Source organism: Kogia breviceps, chromosome 10 (assembly GCF_026419965.1).
Source record: "Kogia breviceps isolate mKogBre1 chromosome 10, mKogBre1 haplotype 1, whole genome shotgun sequence".
Taxonomy (NCBI): domain Eukaryota; kingdom Metazoa; phylum Chordata; class Mammalia; order Artiodactyla; family Physeteridae; genus Kogia; species Kogia breviceps.
The window spans coordinates 42,663,143-42,678,277 of NC_081319.1; the positions used below are offsets into that span (position 1 = coordinate 42,663,143).

General features: G+C 42.4%; 1 protein-coding gene across 4 annotated transcripts in view; it reads right to left on the reverse strand.

Annotated features, from left to right (window-relative positions):
• LARS2 (leucyl-tRNA synthetase 2, mitochondrial) overlaps positions 1–15,135 on the reverse strand; it is a 283,460-nt gene that overhangs the window by 254,991 nt on the left and 13,334 nt on the right. For all 4 annotated transcript variants that reach the window (XM_067044468.1, XM_067044469.1, XM_067044470.1 and 1 more), the window contains exon 2: positions 11,617–11,831. The gene's annotated coding sequence lies outside the window, so the exon portion shown is untranslated. The remainder of the gene's footprint in view (positions 1–11,616; positions 11,832–15,135) is intronic.

Here is a 15,135-nt window from a genome sequence, read left to right on the forward strand (position 1 = left end):
GAACAATGTACATACCTTAATTAAAGAATCCTTTATTGCTAAAAATCGTTAACCATCATCTGAGCCTTCAGCAAGCCATAGTAGTAACATAAAGACTACTGATCACAGACCACTATAACAAATATAATAACAGTTGAAAAGCTTGAAATGTTGTGACAATTACCAAAATGAGACAAAGAAACATGAAGTTAGCAAATGCCATTGGGAAAAAGACGCTGATAGGCTTGCTTGATGCACAGTTTCCACAAATCTTCGATTTGTGAAAAAACACAATATCTGTGAAATTCAATAAAGCAAATTACAATAAAAGGAGGTCTGCCTATACATTGCCTTGAGCCAGTTACCTTCCTTCTTTCCACCTGCTTTTCCTTTCCTGTAAAACCCAGCTCACAAAATCGCTGCGAAGAGGCATGTGAGAGAATTTAAAAACTGTGAAGTGCTGGGCAGAATAGCAGTTGTTAGGGAGAGACTAAGAGGGGACCCTCAGAGCCTCTGGTATTTCCTCTCCCTCCTGGGCAGGTAGGCTGGGCAAACTCCCACGATGCCCTGGGGGAGGAAGTATGTCAGAGCAAAACACTTTTCAGCCATAACTTCAACCACCATGTCACTTTGTTCTCACTAGTTCCTCTGGGGAAAGGTATTTTAGGGGTGTTTAACTGACGCTGCCTGTTTTGGAGTGGGCAGCTACATGCCCAGACAGGATGGGTTGGAGCTGATCTATATTTTGGTGGTGGAAAAGATTAATTCTGGGCCTGCTCAGCTGTCAAGATCCTCCTCTGTGACCACACAGTCATAGATACACAACATCCCAGCACAGCATGGATGCCCATCCAGGTCTGCGGCAAAGGACAGAGGCTGGGCAGTGGCTGCAGCGTGCTCTGGTTTACATTTCTCTTCCCGAAGAGGGCTGTTCAAGGAGAGATTTTTGCCTGTCTTACATATAGTCAGTAAAGGAAAATGTGTTTGCAGTTCTCAAGTCCTGTGAACCACCCCAGGGAAACAGACTTGAGCAATTCCTTCTTTTGGTGAGTTCTCAAAGAAAAGACCTTTGCTTCATTAACAAGCACAAGTTCAGCCTCTTCTGGGTACCCAGCCTCATGCTAGGAACGTGGGCAGGGTTTCAATACATGGCAGCACTCCAGTTTGTGTTTACAAGCCACTAGGGCAAAGAGTACTGGACTTGGAGTTAAGGGACCCTGGCCAAGTTACTTACCCTGTGTCTCCTCATCTTTATAATGGGACTTCAAAAGATTGCTTATAAGCATGAAATGAGAAAAGAGAACAGTTTATGACAATGTAACTGTGGAATATTAGAGCTAGAAGAGACCTTTAACTGTGGTAGCTAGTTTCCCCAAAATGTCCCCCCCGCTCCACCAGTGAACCAAGCCTCTCAGTACTCACATCTCACAGTATTCACTCTCTTAGGTCATAAGGAGCCTTGAGGTTTCCATGACTGGGTCTCTTGGGTAGTTTACTTTTGGGATTCTTGCCCTTAGGACCCAGCTCCCATGCTGTGTGAAGCCCCCAAGTCACAAGGAGAAGCCACGTGCATGCGCTCTGCATGCCACAGCTGAGCTCTCAGCCAGCCTCCAGAATCAACTACCAGCCATGAGGACGAGCCATCTTGATTGATGGCCAACCCAGTCAAGCCTGTTGATGACTCCAGCCAACATCTGATGGCAACTCTTTGAGAGACCCCAAGTGGGAACTGCTCAGCTGAGTCCAAGTCAACCCACAAAATAGCAAGTGATAAGAAACCGTTGTTTAATCCACTAGATTGGGCTTCCCTGGTGGCGCAGTGGTTGAGAGTCCGCCTGCCGATGCAGGGGTCGCGGGTTCGTGCCCCGGTCCGGGAAGATCCCACATGCCGCGGAGCGGCTAGGCCCGTGAGCCATGGCCGCTGAGCCTGCTCGCGTACCGAAAAAAAAAAAAAAAAAAAATCCACCAGATTTTAGAGCATTTTGTTATATAGCAGTAGAAAACTAGAAGGAAAATCTTCTATTTCAGTGGTTATTAAAATTTGGGGGACATGGGCTCCTTTGAGAATAATAATAGTAGTACTCACTACATTCTAGGCCTTATGGCAAATGCTTTACTTAAATAAGTAAGATTAAATAAGAATTCCATTGTTTAATCCTCATAATGAGCCTCTGCAGTGGGTACCTTTATTATAATCCCCATTTTACAGATGAGGAATTGGAGGCTTAGAGAGGTTGTCTGATGAAAGCTGAGGCCTCTTTCCCCAGAAAAATGTCCTCATGCACGAACACCGATAACTGACATTTCCCTGTTTGAGAAGCCCTGATGAATCTAACTCGTGTACTTGACATTAGCCAATTGTGGGGTACAGAAGTGCAGTAATTGCTTAAGAGTACTGCCTTAGTTCACAGGAAGCCTTTCTCAAGTTGGCACAGAAAAGTCCATATGAGCCAAAAGCTGGTGAGCTGCCCTAAGTAAACAGGCACCTCAGTCAAAACACGTCCTTTGTACATGGCTGCTCCCCAAGCAGAGTATGTGTGGCTGTGTGTGTGACTGTGACTGTGTGTGTGTGTTTAAGGAATGAAACTATAAAAGTGCTGGAAGACAATAATGTCTGTTACAGCTAACAGGAAGTTTGAGAGAATTATGGAAGATAGAAAACAGATGAGTCTGAGCTGATTTGGCAAAGTGAAATAGGATCAGAGAGCCTTTTTCCTCTAACTCCTAAGGAAATGACAAAAACAATAAGAAAAAATAAACAAACCAGAAAATTTTACCAGTAGGAGCCAGACAAAGGCATAACCTAATGACATAAGAATTCAAGAAGTGGTGACAAAGGGGAAAAAAATAACTCAGAATATGGTAGAGTACAGCCTACCTCCTACATGTAACTCTGGTGAGTCAACAGGATCCTGAGAATTCTACTTATAGACCTATTCTGGAGAGAATGTGACATTTTCTTTTCCTCTTGTGTTTGGGTGGGGGGCTGGGTGGGAGAGTAAGAGTAGTGGAAACAGCCACTGAGAGGAGAAGGGAGGTACTTTCTCAGATGAAAGCAAGGGCTTTAGGACTCCGCAGTGAATTAGGAGAATACTCACCCCTACCCCACGCTCTCATGTTACAGAAAAGTAGACAGAACAAGAAATACTTGTAGGGAAATTTCTCACAGAACATACTCTGTGTGGATATAGCAGTCCACATTCAAACTAGGAAAAAATACTCCAATAAACAAAAGGAAAGAAAAGGACAAAGCATGCCAAAGATAAGTGAAGAACATATTCTAAAAGAAAACAACCAAAAAAAACAGAACATGAGTGCTTCTTCTCATGAATTCAACAGAACAAGAACTGAAAGGTGAGTTCATAAAATCAACAGACCACAGTTAAACCAGATCTTTCAGAATTAAGAAAACAAATCGAGGACAAACACAATATCATAAAAGAATTAATAAAAATACTACAGGGACTTCCCTGGTGGTGCAGTGGTTAAGAATCTTCCTGCCAATGCAGGGAACATGGGTTTAAGCCCTGGTCCGGGAAGATCCCACATGCTGCGGAGCAACTAAGCCAATGCGCCACGACTACTGAGGCTGTGCTCTAGAGCCCGCGAGCAACAACTACTGAGCCCACGTGACACAACTACTGACGCCTGCTCACCTAGAGCCCGTGCTCCGCAACAAGAGAAGCCACTGCAATGAGAAGCCTGCGCTCCGCAATGAAGAGTAGCCCCCGCTTGCTGCAACTAGAGAAAGCCTGCGCACAGCAACCAATACCCAACACAGCCAAAAACAAATAAATAAATTTTTAAAAAATGTACAAACAGTAAGAAATAAAAGGCTCAAAATCAAATTGCTATCATAAAAGAATTTATAATCATGACAATGCAAAAGGAAAAAGACAAAGATATTAATGCAATTAGAAAGAAGAGAATAGATATTATGAACAAAGATAAGTCAATGTAAAGAGAATAGAATGACTGAAGAAGAGTAGCAAACAATTTGAGCATCCTGAGATCTTCTAGCAACAAAATATCTTAACATGATACACACACACACACAATCTCCTTTCCAGCAATGAAATAGACTGCAAGAAAGTAAAGTAAGGGAATCATCAGTGATTTAGAAAATTGGCAGGAATACCAGCCCTTGAAGGTAAATAAAAATCAAAAAGCACTTCCCAGCCTGAGGTCATCTTTAGAGAAAAGAGACCTAGAATTTCCTCACATAGAAGCTAATTGGGGTGAGGGATGGATGGAAAGGAGAACAAGCCTTAGATGTGAGTAGTGATATAGACACAGAGCAGCAAAACCTGGCACCAATCCAGGACTCAGAGGGGGTTACACCCTGAGAAAAGGGGTGAAGTAGAAGAAATACTGCCTGTCAGGGCTGATTACAAGGAACAGTGACTTAGGACCAATTCTGTTGGAGGAAAAAAAAAAGGCTTCCCCTGAGATATCAAGGCCACTGGCCAACACTCATATAGATTCATACACTGAAATAGACCAAAAAATCCCAAGGTAAGAATTTAATTTAGGGGGACCCAGGTCTTTAGAGCCTAAAACTCCAGACAGAGGCAAGCATGTACCTTCAACCCAGGCCTCATAAAACTCCTGCAGGCAAAGTTCCATCATATATGAGCTCACAATATAAAACCAGAAAATGCTGCAATAAACAAGCCACTGTGATGAGTAAGAAATAGCAAGGAAAAAATGTTACTCACAATGATTAGATATTAGAATTATCAAATTTTAAATATTATTTTAATATGATTATGTAAATAACAGAGAATTTAAAAGAAGCAAGAAACTATACAAATGAGCAGCAAATGTACTACGAAAGAACCAAAAAGACTTCTTCTAGAAATGAAGGCTATAATAAAAATTAAAATATCTATGAAAGAGTTGAAAAGCAAATAAGAGCTGAAAAAAGAATCAGTGAACTCAAATATAAATCTGAAGAACTTACACAGAATGCAGCTCAGAGAGGCAGAAATATGGAAAACTTTGGTTAAGAAAATGACAAGATGGAGTAAGAAAGTTCAACATACATTCAATCAGGGTTAGAAAAGCAGATAATGGAGAGAATGGGGGAAGAGGCAATAGTCAAAGAAATAGTAGCTGAGAATTTTTGCAGAATTCGGTGAGGATGTGAATCCTCATATTTGGAAAGTTCCCCCAAAATCCTAAACGGGATAAACATTAAAAAAGGCCATATCCAGACATCATAGTGGAAAGACAGAATGCCAAAGACAAACACAAGATCCTAAAAGAAGCCTGGGGCTTCCCTGGTGGCGTAGTGGTTGAGAGTCCGCCTGCCAACGCAGGGAACGCGGGTTCGTGCCCCGGTCCGGGAAGATCCCACATGCCGCGGAGCGGCTGGGCCCGTGAGCCATGGCCGCTGAGCCTGCGCGTCCGGAGCCTGTGCTCCGCAACGGGAGAGGCCACAACTGTGAGAGGCCCGTGTACCGCAAAAGAAAAAAAAAACAAAAAACAAACAACAACAACAAAAAAGAAGCCTGAAAGAAAAGATAGATTATCTACAAAAATATAAAAATCAATAACTGACTTCTCAAATATAGAAGCCAGAAGATACTGGAATCATGTATTCAAAGTGCTGATAGAAATAACTGTCAACTAGATTTATAAACCCAACAAAACTATATTTCCGGAATGAGTGAAAACAGAGCACCATAGGGGCAGGGTCAGTAAATGACAGTGCAGCTGCTCAGAGAATTATGCCACCATTTAAAAAATAATAAGAAGTTATGACAACTATTAGGTGTCCTAGAAAAATGCTTAGAATAGTGAGAAACAGTACCTGCACCTGTATGTTAAATAAGCCTACCTAGGACAACATAATAGAAGGAAATAACTTCAATGGTATTAGTGACGGTAATAGGAGAGTGGGATTTTGAGTTACTTTAAAACTTTTCTGAAATGGGATTATTATTTTCATAGAAAACTTGAATTTCCCCCGGCCTCACCAAACTAGAGAAACAAGTTGAGATCACAGTAGCAAGAATAAGTTGCATTGGCTTTGACCTCTAACAGACTGGTGGACTAATACTGGCTGCTTGAAGAGCTACACTGTGATGTATTCTGAAGCCCCACTGAAGTTCAAGGGCACAGAATGATGAAATCAATTAATCATGTCTGCCATGGGAGCAGAATCAGAAGCAACAGCATATGAGCTTTGTGTTTGTCATTCTAGACCTAAAGATTCCAATTTGCCTATGGCTTTTCTTTTAAAAACAGATATAATTAGCACACAGCAAGGTGCAATGATCTTAGGTGTTCAGCTTGATAGGTTTTGACAACTGCCTACATCCTTGGAACCACCACCGCAAGCAAGATATGGAACATCCTGTTTCATCATCCTGGAATGATCATTTTCATCATTCTCAATCTGATAGGCATTTGGGTTGTTTTCAGTTTGAAGCTATTTATAACAAAAGTTGCTTATGAACATTCATATACAAATTGTCTTGTGGACGTGTGTTTTCATTTTCTTGGGTAAGAATAGTAAGAATGAAACTATGGAGTCAAACGGTAGATGTATATTTGTTTAACTTTACAAGAACTTGTCAAACAAGTTTCCAAAGTGGTTATACTATTTTGCATTCCTACAGGCAGTTGTTCCACATCCTCACCAAGAGGTGGTGTCATTCTGAGGTTGGCCATCCTAGTGGCATGAAATGGTTTTTCCCCGTGGTTTCAGTTGTTATTTCCCTGATGACTAAAACATTGGAGACCTTTTACATATGCTTAGTGGACACTTGTATAGCTCTTTTGTTAAGTGTTCCTGTGTGTTATTTATTATTAAAATGGTTTCATCCTTAAAAGGAAGTGTATGGGAAGCTCCTCCGTGGGCTGAGGTCTGGCTTCTGTATCAAGGTTTTTTCGTTGTTGTCATTGCCACAGAATGCAGAAATTCCCATGACTGTCTGGCTTTCTTACCTCTGGTAACCAGGTGCTCTTTCCTCCTGTTTATCTAGCTCCCGAGCTCTCTGCCTTGGGACCTCTCTTACCCTGCCTTGAAATGCCGTAGTCTTGAATTCTTGCCATCCAGCCACATACTCTTGGTTGCTCTGGTTCAGAGTGTGGACCTGTTGCTTGGTTACCATCTCACGGGCCCATCTCTGGCTGGTCCAGCCCTGCCTCACCTCTTAGTTCCTCCTGCCTCAGAGCTGGGCATTTGGAAGTGTCTGCTCTGGGAAGTCTGGGGGTTCGATGGTATTGATTCTACACCCATTAGTAGCAGCTGCTAAGAGACAGGGTGACCTAGTTGTCTGGCTTTGGGGCTTGTATTTCCCCTGAGTTAAGTAATTTGGGGGTACTTTTCTCCCAAATGGAAAAAAGAAAAAGAAAACTATTTGTCACTATTCTAAGTGGGAAAGAAAAACACTGGCAATGAGAGCGGATGGAACTTCCATCTTCTCACAAAAGCCTATTGTCTCCATAGCCTATTGCCACTGTTCCCAGCATCCTCCTTATGCATTATTTCTTTTTTAAAAAAAATTAATTTATTTGTTTGTTTTTATTTTTTTTGGCTGTGTTGGGTCTTCGTTGCTGTGTGCAGGCTTCTCATTGTCATGTCTTCTCTTGTTGCGGAGCTCAGGCTCTAGGCGTGTGGGCTTCAGTAGTTGTGGCTCACGGGCTTCAGTAGTTGTGGCTCACGGGCTTCAGCAGTTGTGGCTCGCGGGCTCTAGAGCGCAGGCTCAGTAGTTGTGGCACACAGGCTTAGTTGATCCGCCGGCACGTGGGATCTTCCCGGACCAGGGCTCGAACCCATGTCCCCTGCATTGGCAGGTGGATTCTTAACCACTGCGCCACCAGGGAAGCCCGGGATTATTTCTTAATTAAGATCAATATTTTAGTTGTGGAGAAGTCTTTTTTTTTTTTTTTTTTTCTTTTGCGGTACACGGGCCTCTCACTGTTGTGGTCTCTCCCGTTGCAGAGCACAGGCGCTGAACGCACAGGCCCAGCGGCCATGGCTCACAGGCCCAGTAGCTCTGCAGCATGTGGGATCTTCCCAGACTGGGGCACGAACCCGTGTCCCCTGCATTGGCAGGTGGACTCTCAACCACTGCGCCACCAGGGAAGTCTTAATCATGGGAATAGAACTTGCATCTCTCTGGCTGTGTCTTACCAAGGCAAGTCAAAAGCACCATTTCCCACTGGGTAGTTCACAAGCAAATGAATAAAAATAAGTTAATAACCAGGACCTTTCCCTCCATGGACTCAGCTGCCTGGCATGTCCAGGCTGGAAAGACAGTGGGCACACCTGGTAGAGTATCAAGGGCCAAAGCTGCAGGGGCTTGTTGCAAATTTTCTGTTTCCAGGCTGCACGAAAGTGTTGGGTGGTGGTGTGGCCTGCACTTAGACTCAGCTATGTCATGAACTGACCATGACTGGGCCTGGTTCTTACTCTACCCCCCATGTTTTCACTTCTGTGAATGGGAACAACAATACCTGCCTTGCCCATTAATGCAGTCAACAAGTAAATATCCAGCCTTGTGCTGCCTGGTAGGGAAAGAACTTGAACAGCATAGAGGCTGTCTCTGGCTTCATGGAGCTAGCATCCTGGTTGAGGAGTTGGACATTAGAATCAGGAAATAAATAATGTGTGATGAGCTTTACAATGTGGAAGTACAGAGGATTATGGGAGCCTGGAGGAAGGGCACTTAAAGCAGGTGCAGAGGGTCACAGGAGGTGGCATCTAAGTGGTCCCCAAAGGAGACTGGGAATTAATTGGACAAGGAGATATGAGAAGAGCACTCTGTGCTGGGAAGAGCATGTATGGAGGAAAGACCTCAGTAAGAGAAAATGCAGAGTGTGTTAAGGAAAGTAAAAGACTTTCAGATGACTGGGCCTGGAAGGCATAGTGGGTAGAGAAAAAAAAGAGAGCTGGGGCTTTAAGACAGCACGGAGCAGAGACAACCCCTGTTCCTACTATGTCTTGTTCAAATTCCTGACCCAAAGAATCCACGAGCATAATAATAAATGGTTGTTGCATGCCACAGAGTTTTGGCATAATTTGTTACTAAGCAATGGTAACAAAGTACACGTTATTTTAATGAAGTTCAGTGACATCAAAGCAATGGAAAAGTGATGCTCACAAAGCTTTGAATATCCCTCCTCTCGTGTGTTCCAAGCATCCATATTGTTGTCCCAAACGGGTGTTATTCTTAAGCTTGTGCAGACAAGAATTTTAATCTTAAGGCATGTTTCTTTCAGAGATATCAGGCAATCTGATTTAGGCCATAGCAACTCATTAAAGTCTCCTGCTCTCTACTTGCTAACACCTAAAACTCCTAATACTTTTTCACTCTTCTGCTCCAACATAACTCTCATCCATGCTGTCTTTTCCCACCATCAATGCATTTCCAGGCAACGTGTTCCTTTTATGTTGTACAATCCTGCTATGCAAAGCAGCCTTAGGAGTTCTTGTTACAACATAATTGCCTTTCTTTTGATAATCAACCTGTACATTTTTTCTTTCAATATTTAAAGCTGGAGAAGGGGAAAAAGCGACCTAAGAAGAAACAAAATCTGAACAGTCCTATATCTGTAAGACAACTGAATTTATAATTAAGAAAAAAAAAGTTCATTACAAGAACACTCCAGGCTCACTGGTGAATCCTATCAAAAATTTAAGGAAGAAATAATATGAACATCATATAACCTCTTTCAAAAAACAGAGGAGGAGGGATTTCATTTTATGAGGCTAGCATATCTCTAATATCAAAACCTGACAAACACATTACAAAAGAAACACAGACCAATATCCCTATGAACCTAGACACAGAAATCCTTAACAAAATATTAGTAAATCAAATTTAACAATGTTTAAGAGGATAATGTTTCATGACGAAGTGAGGTTTATTCCAAGAATGCAAGACTTATTTTACCTTCAAAAAGTAATCAATGTATATATTAGTTATCTATCGCTGCATAAAGAAATCACTCCCAAAATGCAGCATACTAAAGCAATGAACATTTATTATCTCACTGTTTCTGTGGGTGAGGATTCCTGGTGCTATTTAACTGGGTTTTCAGGTACAGGGTCTCTCATGAGGCTGTAGTCAAGGGGTCAGCCTGGATAGTCATCTCATCTGAAGACTTGACTGAGGGAGGATCTGCTTCATGATGACTCATATGGTTCTTGGCAAGATTCAGTTCCTTATGGGCTGTTGGGACTGAAGCCCTCAGTTCTTCTCTGGCTAATGGCCAAAGGTTTTCCTCTGTTCCATGCCATGTGGACCTCTCTCTCCAGAGGGTGCCTCACAACATGGCAGCTGGTTTTCCTCGGAGCAAGTGAGTGAGGGAAGCCACCCATGATGGAAGCCACAGTCTTTTTATAACCTAATCTCAAAAGTGACAAGCCACCACTTCTACTGTATTACGTTCATTGTAAGTGAGCCACTAAGTCCAGGTCATTCTCAAGTAGAGGGAATTACACAAACGCATGAATATCAGGAGAAGGGGATTACTGGGGACCATGTTAGAGGCTGCAAACCACATTGTAGTTCAACCCATTAAAAAATCAGAATAAAGGACAGGAAATGTGATCATTTCATTTATGAAGAAAAAGTGTTTAACAAAATTCAACATCCATTCATAATAAAAATTTTCAGCAAATTATTAATAGGAAACAACTTTCTCAACCTGATAAAAGACATCTATGTAAAACCTAAAGATAACATCATACTTAAAGATGAAAGAGTGAGTGCTTTCCCCCTAAGAACAGGAATAAGGCAAGGATGTTCACTCTCTACATTTCTATTCACCATAGTCCTAGAGGTCATAGCAAGTTCAATAAAGCAAGAAAAATAAATAAAAAGTAGAAGTATGGGACAGGAAGAAGTAAAACCATCTCTATTTGTAGACAATATGATTATGTATATAGAAAATCCTAAGGACTCTTTTTAAAAATTACTAAAACTAATAAATGAGTTTAGCAAAGTCACAGAATACAATGTTAATATATAGAAAAATCAGTGTTATTTTTATACTGCCACAAACAATTAGAACATAAAATTTTTTAAGGTACCATTTATAACAACATCAAAAAACATAACAATATTTAGGATAAATTTAATGAAAGATGATGTGCAATACCTCTGCTAAAAAACTACCAACAGGGCTTCCCTGGTGGCGCAGTGGTTGAGAGTCAGCCTGCGCGTCCGGAGCCTATGCTCCGCAACAGGAGAGGCCACAACAGTGAGAGGCCCGCGTACCACAAAAAAAAAAACCAAAAAAAACAAAAAAAAACCACACACACACACACACACACACACACACACAAAAACTACCAACAATGCAGAGCAAATGAAAGGTTAATGGATTAAAGGAGAAAAGTAACCACATGACCATTTTAATAGAGGCAGAAAAAATCATTTAACAAATTTCAACTCATATTTATGATCAAAAATCTATTTTAGAAAACTAAAAAAAGGAACCCCTTAAATACAGCTGCCCAAAACATATATATTCAGTTATCTATGGCTGGATGACAAACTATCCCAAAACATAGTGGCTTAAAACCACAATTTCATGACTCTGTTGGTGATGAATTTGGGCAGTGTTCAAAGCTGGGCCATTTTTCCACTCCATATGGCATTGACTGAGGTCACTCACCTGCATTCCAACAGTAGGTGGGCTGGGTGGGAAGGCTTCATTCACCTCTGGCACCTCAGGTTCCTCCTCCTGGCCTCTCCCTCTTTGTGTGGTCTCTCATCAGCCAGTAATCTAGCCTGAGCTCCTTTATGGCACAGCACAGCCTCCCAAGGGCATAGCATCACTTCCAGCACTTTCCATTGGTCAGAGCAAGTCACAGCCCAGCCCAGAATCACCTGGAGGGGAAAACAAACTCAGCTCTTGATGGAAGGACATGACGAATGGAGTGGCAAGAATTGATGGTGACCATCTTTCAAAGTTACCTACCACAATGAATGGATGAAAAGATGAACAAATAAATGAGTTATAACCTTCCTTCCGATTCTCACACTAACCCCACACTCCTGATTCTTTTTAGCCTGTCTTTCTTTAAGCAGAGAATAAACTGGTGACAGATTTTTTATGTCTTTGCTGGTCTGTATAAACTCCAGTATGGCATTAGCTTCACATAAAACGGCTGACAACTTTTAGCATCTTTCTTTAGTGTCGTTTTAGTTCCTCCTGCCCCCTCCTGCCCTCTTCTCTCATTCAGTTTATTATTCTCTTCTCCCAAATTCAAACCCAGACTAGAATCTTTCATTTTGGGGTGAGGAGGCTAGTTCCACTTTGCCCACCTTACAAGACCCAAAGAAATGAGACTCTAAGTAGTAAAATGTCACCAGTCTGGGGCAATTATTTTTCAGAACTGCGACGTTCCTACAGGGCTGTTAAGTTTTATCCCCCTGGCATATCCATGTCCTCTATTTGGAAGGCAAGTTCTGGTCAAATCCAATTATTATGTGGATTGCTGGGCCTTCAGACTCAGTAGTTACACTCTGGTTTGACTCGAATCCCCTGATCATCCTTTCATGACTCTGTACCTAAAATATAGTCGAGCTTTTATGCTCTCCTATAAACCCAAAGGCCCATTCTGACTAGTCAGGTGCACACAATACAAACTGTAACAAAGGGGAGTATGGGAGATCCAAGACCCTTTCTTTTATATATATTAAAAGAATACAGCCTGTTCCAGGAAGCCAGTGACTCAAAATCATTGCAGAAACCAAAACAGGATTCTGTCCATGTATAGGATTTTTCTTCCTTAAAAAGTAGTGTATAAAAGGGAACAAACTAGCAATATTTCCTGGAATTTGGAGGCCAGACAATGCCTCAATGTTTCTTTATCATGGGCATTCTTTTTTTTTTTAACTTTTTTTTTTTTTTTTTTTTTTTTGCCGTACGCGGGCCTCTCACTGTTGTGGCCTCTCCCGTTGTGGAGCGCAGGCTCAGCAGCCATGGCTCAAGGGTCCAGCCACTCCGCGGCATGTGGGATCCTCCCGGACCGGGGGCACGAACCCGCGTCCCCTGCATCAGCAGGCGGACTCTCAACCACTGCGCCACCAGGGAAGCCCTATCATGGGCATTCTGGAGGAAGTCCCTCAGTGCTGGAGGGGAGGAAGAGAACACCCTGGGAGCCATGCTTGCCCACAGCATTTCAGCAGATGCTGGAGACTGGCAACATGGATTGTATATATTACTTGGAGAAGAGTGTGTGTGTGTGTGTGTGTGTGTGTGTGTGTGTGTGTGTGTGTGTGCGCGCGCGCTCCCGCACCCTGGTGCCCATGGCTTTAATAATGACTTCATTCCTTTCTCTTTTAGAAAAGACAAAAAACACATAATTTGAGAGCTCAAAGAGACATCTGAGAGAAGCCACCTCATTAACAAATGAGTAAACAGAGGCCAGAGAAATAAAGTAACTTGCCTGAGGTCACACAGCTGATTGGAACCAGGGCAAGAAAACAAGGCAGGTCTCCTGTCTTCTAGCTGGAGAGTTTGTGCATCACTTAAATATAGGTGGACACTTACTAACACATCACTATGTACCTAGGTACAGGGAGTTTGATCAAAATGAGCTTAAGTGTGCAGACTCTAGAACGATGCTATTCAATACAGTAGCCACCGCACATGTGGCTTCTGAGCACTTGAACTGTGGCTAGAAACACTGAGAAACCAAATTTGTAATTTTATTTAACTTTAATTAATTTAAATGTGAATGTAAAAACCACTACTTGATTCAATAACTGGGAAACTTTAAGTCTATTTGGAACAACCTGAGTATGTGTATCTACATAAATTTTATGAAATATAAAACACAGATCAGGTATTTCCAGTGAAAATATGGTGACTGAATTGAGATGTACTCTAAGTATAAAAGATATACTGGATTTCAAAGACTTAGTATAAAAAATGTAAAACATATCATTAGTAATTTTTCTGTTGACATGTTGAACTAATCTTCCAGATACATTGGGTTAAATAAGATATATTAATTTCATCTACTTTTTACTTTTTAAATGTAGCTACTAAAAGATTAAAATTGCATATGTGGCTTGCATTATGTTTCTGTTGGACAGTCTAGAGTCAGACTGTCCACACTGAAATCACTGCTCCACTATATTCCCAGCTATGTGGCCTTGGGAAGATTATTGGGTAGCTTTGAGAAGCAATTGTCTTCTCTGAAAAATGAAAGAGAGAAAGGCGTGAGGATATCTTTCCCCTTTCTTTTTCTGTTTCTGGCCCTCACTGTGTGATGACATGGTGTTTGGGGCAATGGCAGCCACTTTTAAATGATGGGGAAAAACGTGGCCAATATACAAAGCGCACAACAGCCACTCAAGAAGGGCTAGCTGAGGGGCTTCCCTGGTGGCGCAGTGGTTGAGAGTCCGCCTGCCAACGCAGGGAACGCGGGTTCGTGCCCCGGTCCGGGAAGATCCCACATGCTGCGGAGCGGCTGGGCCCATGAGCCATGGTCGCTGAGCCTGTGTGTCCGTAGCCTGTGCTCCGCAACGGGAGAGGCCACAACAGTGAGAGGCCCGCGAACCGCAAAAAAAAAAAAAAAAAAAAAAAAGAAGGGCTAGCTGAGCAAATGACATAAGTAAAATTTCCTGGCATGTGGTTGGGTTTAAGAATCCACCATTCCCTCTCTTACTTCTTTGCCCCCACATCCCAAACATGCTTTCCCCGTGATCTCTCCTTGTCTGCTCCTGAAAAACACATCTAAGCAGATGTAATCCAGGGCAGAGTCACATGTGTTATTTGCATATGATTTGCCAAAATTTGTGTGCAACTGGCTTCTGTCTACAGAATCTGATCTCTGGCTATTTGATTTTAATGCTGAAATTAAGATATACAGGAGGGTCATTCCCTCGGCCTCCCTCAATCCATCTTTCTACTCTTCCTTCCCAGCTGGCAGTGTTGCCCTGGCAAGTGGGGTGTCGGAGGTCTCTGAGGGGTGAGGAGATGCTAGATGAGAGGGGCAATGGGCCAGGAATGGGACTCTCTGCTTTTATAACACAAGGAACAGCATGAATGTAAAGGGTCCCGACCAGGCTAAGGGCAAGGGTATCCTTGTGATGTGGCTGGACTCTGCTGATCTGGGCCTGGAAGTTGGTCCTCCCAAAGCTTTGAGCTGGTGGGACTTTGGGTTAAGAGAGATCAGGG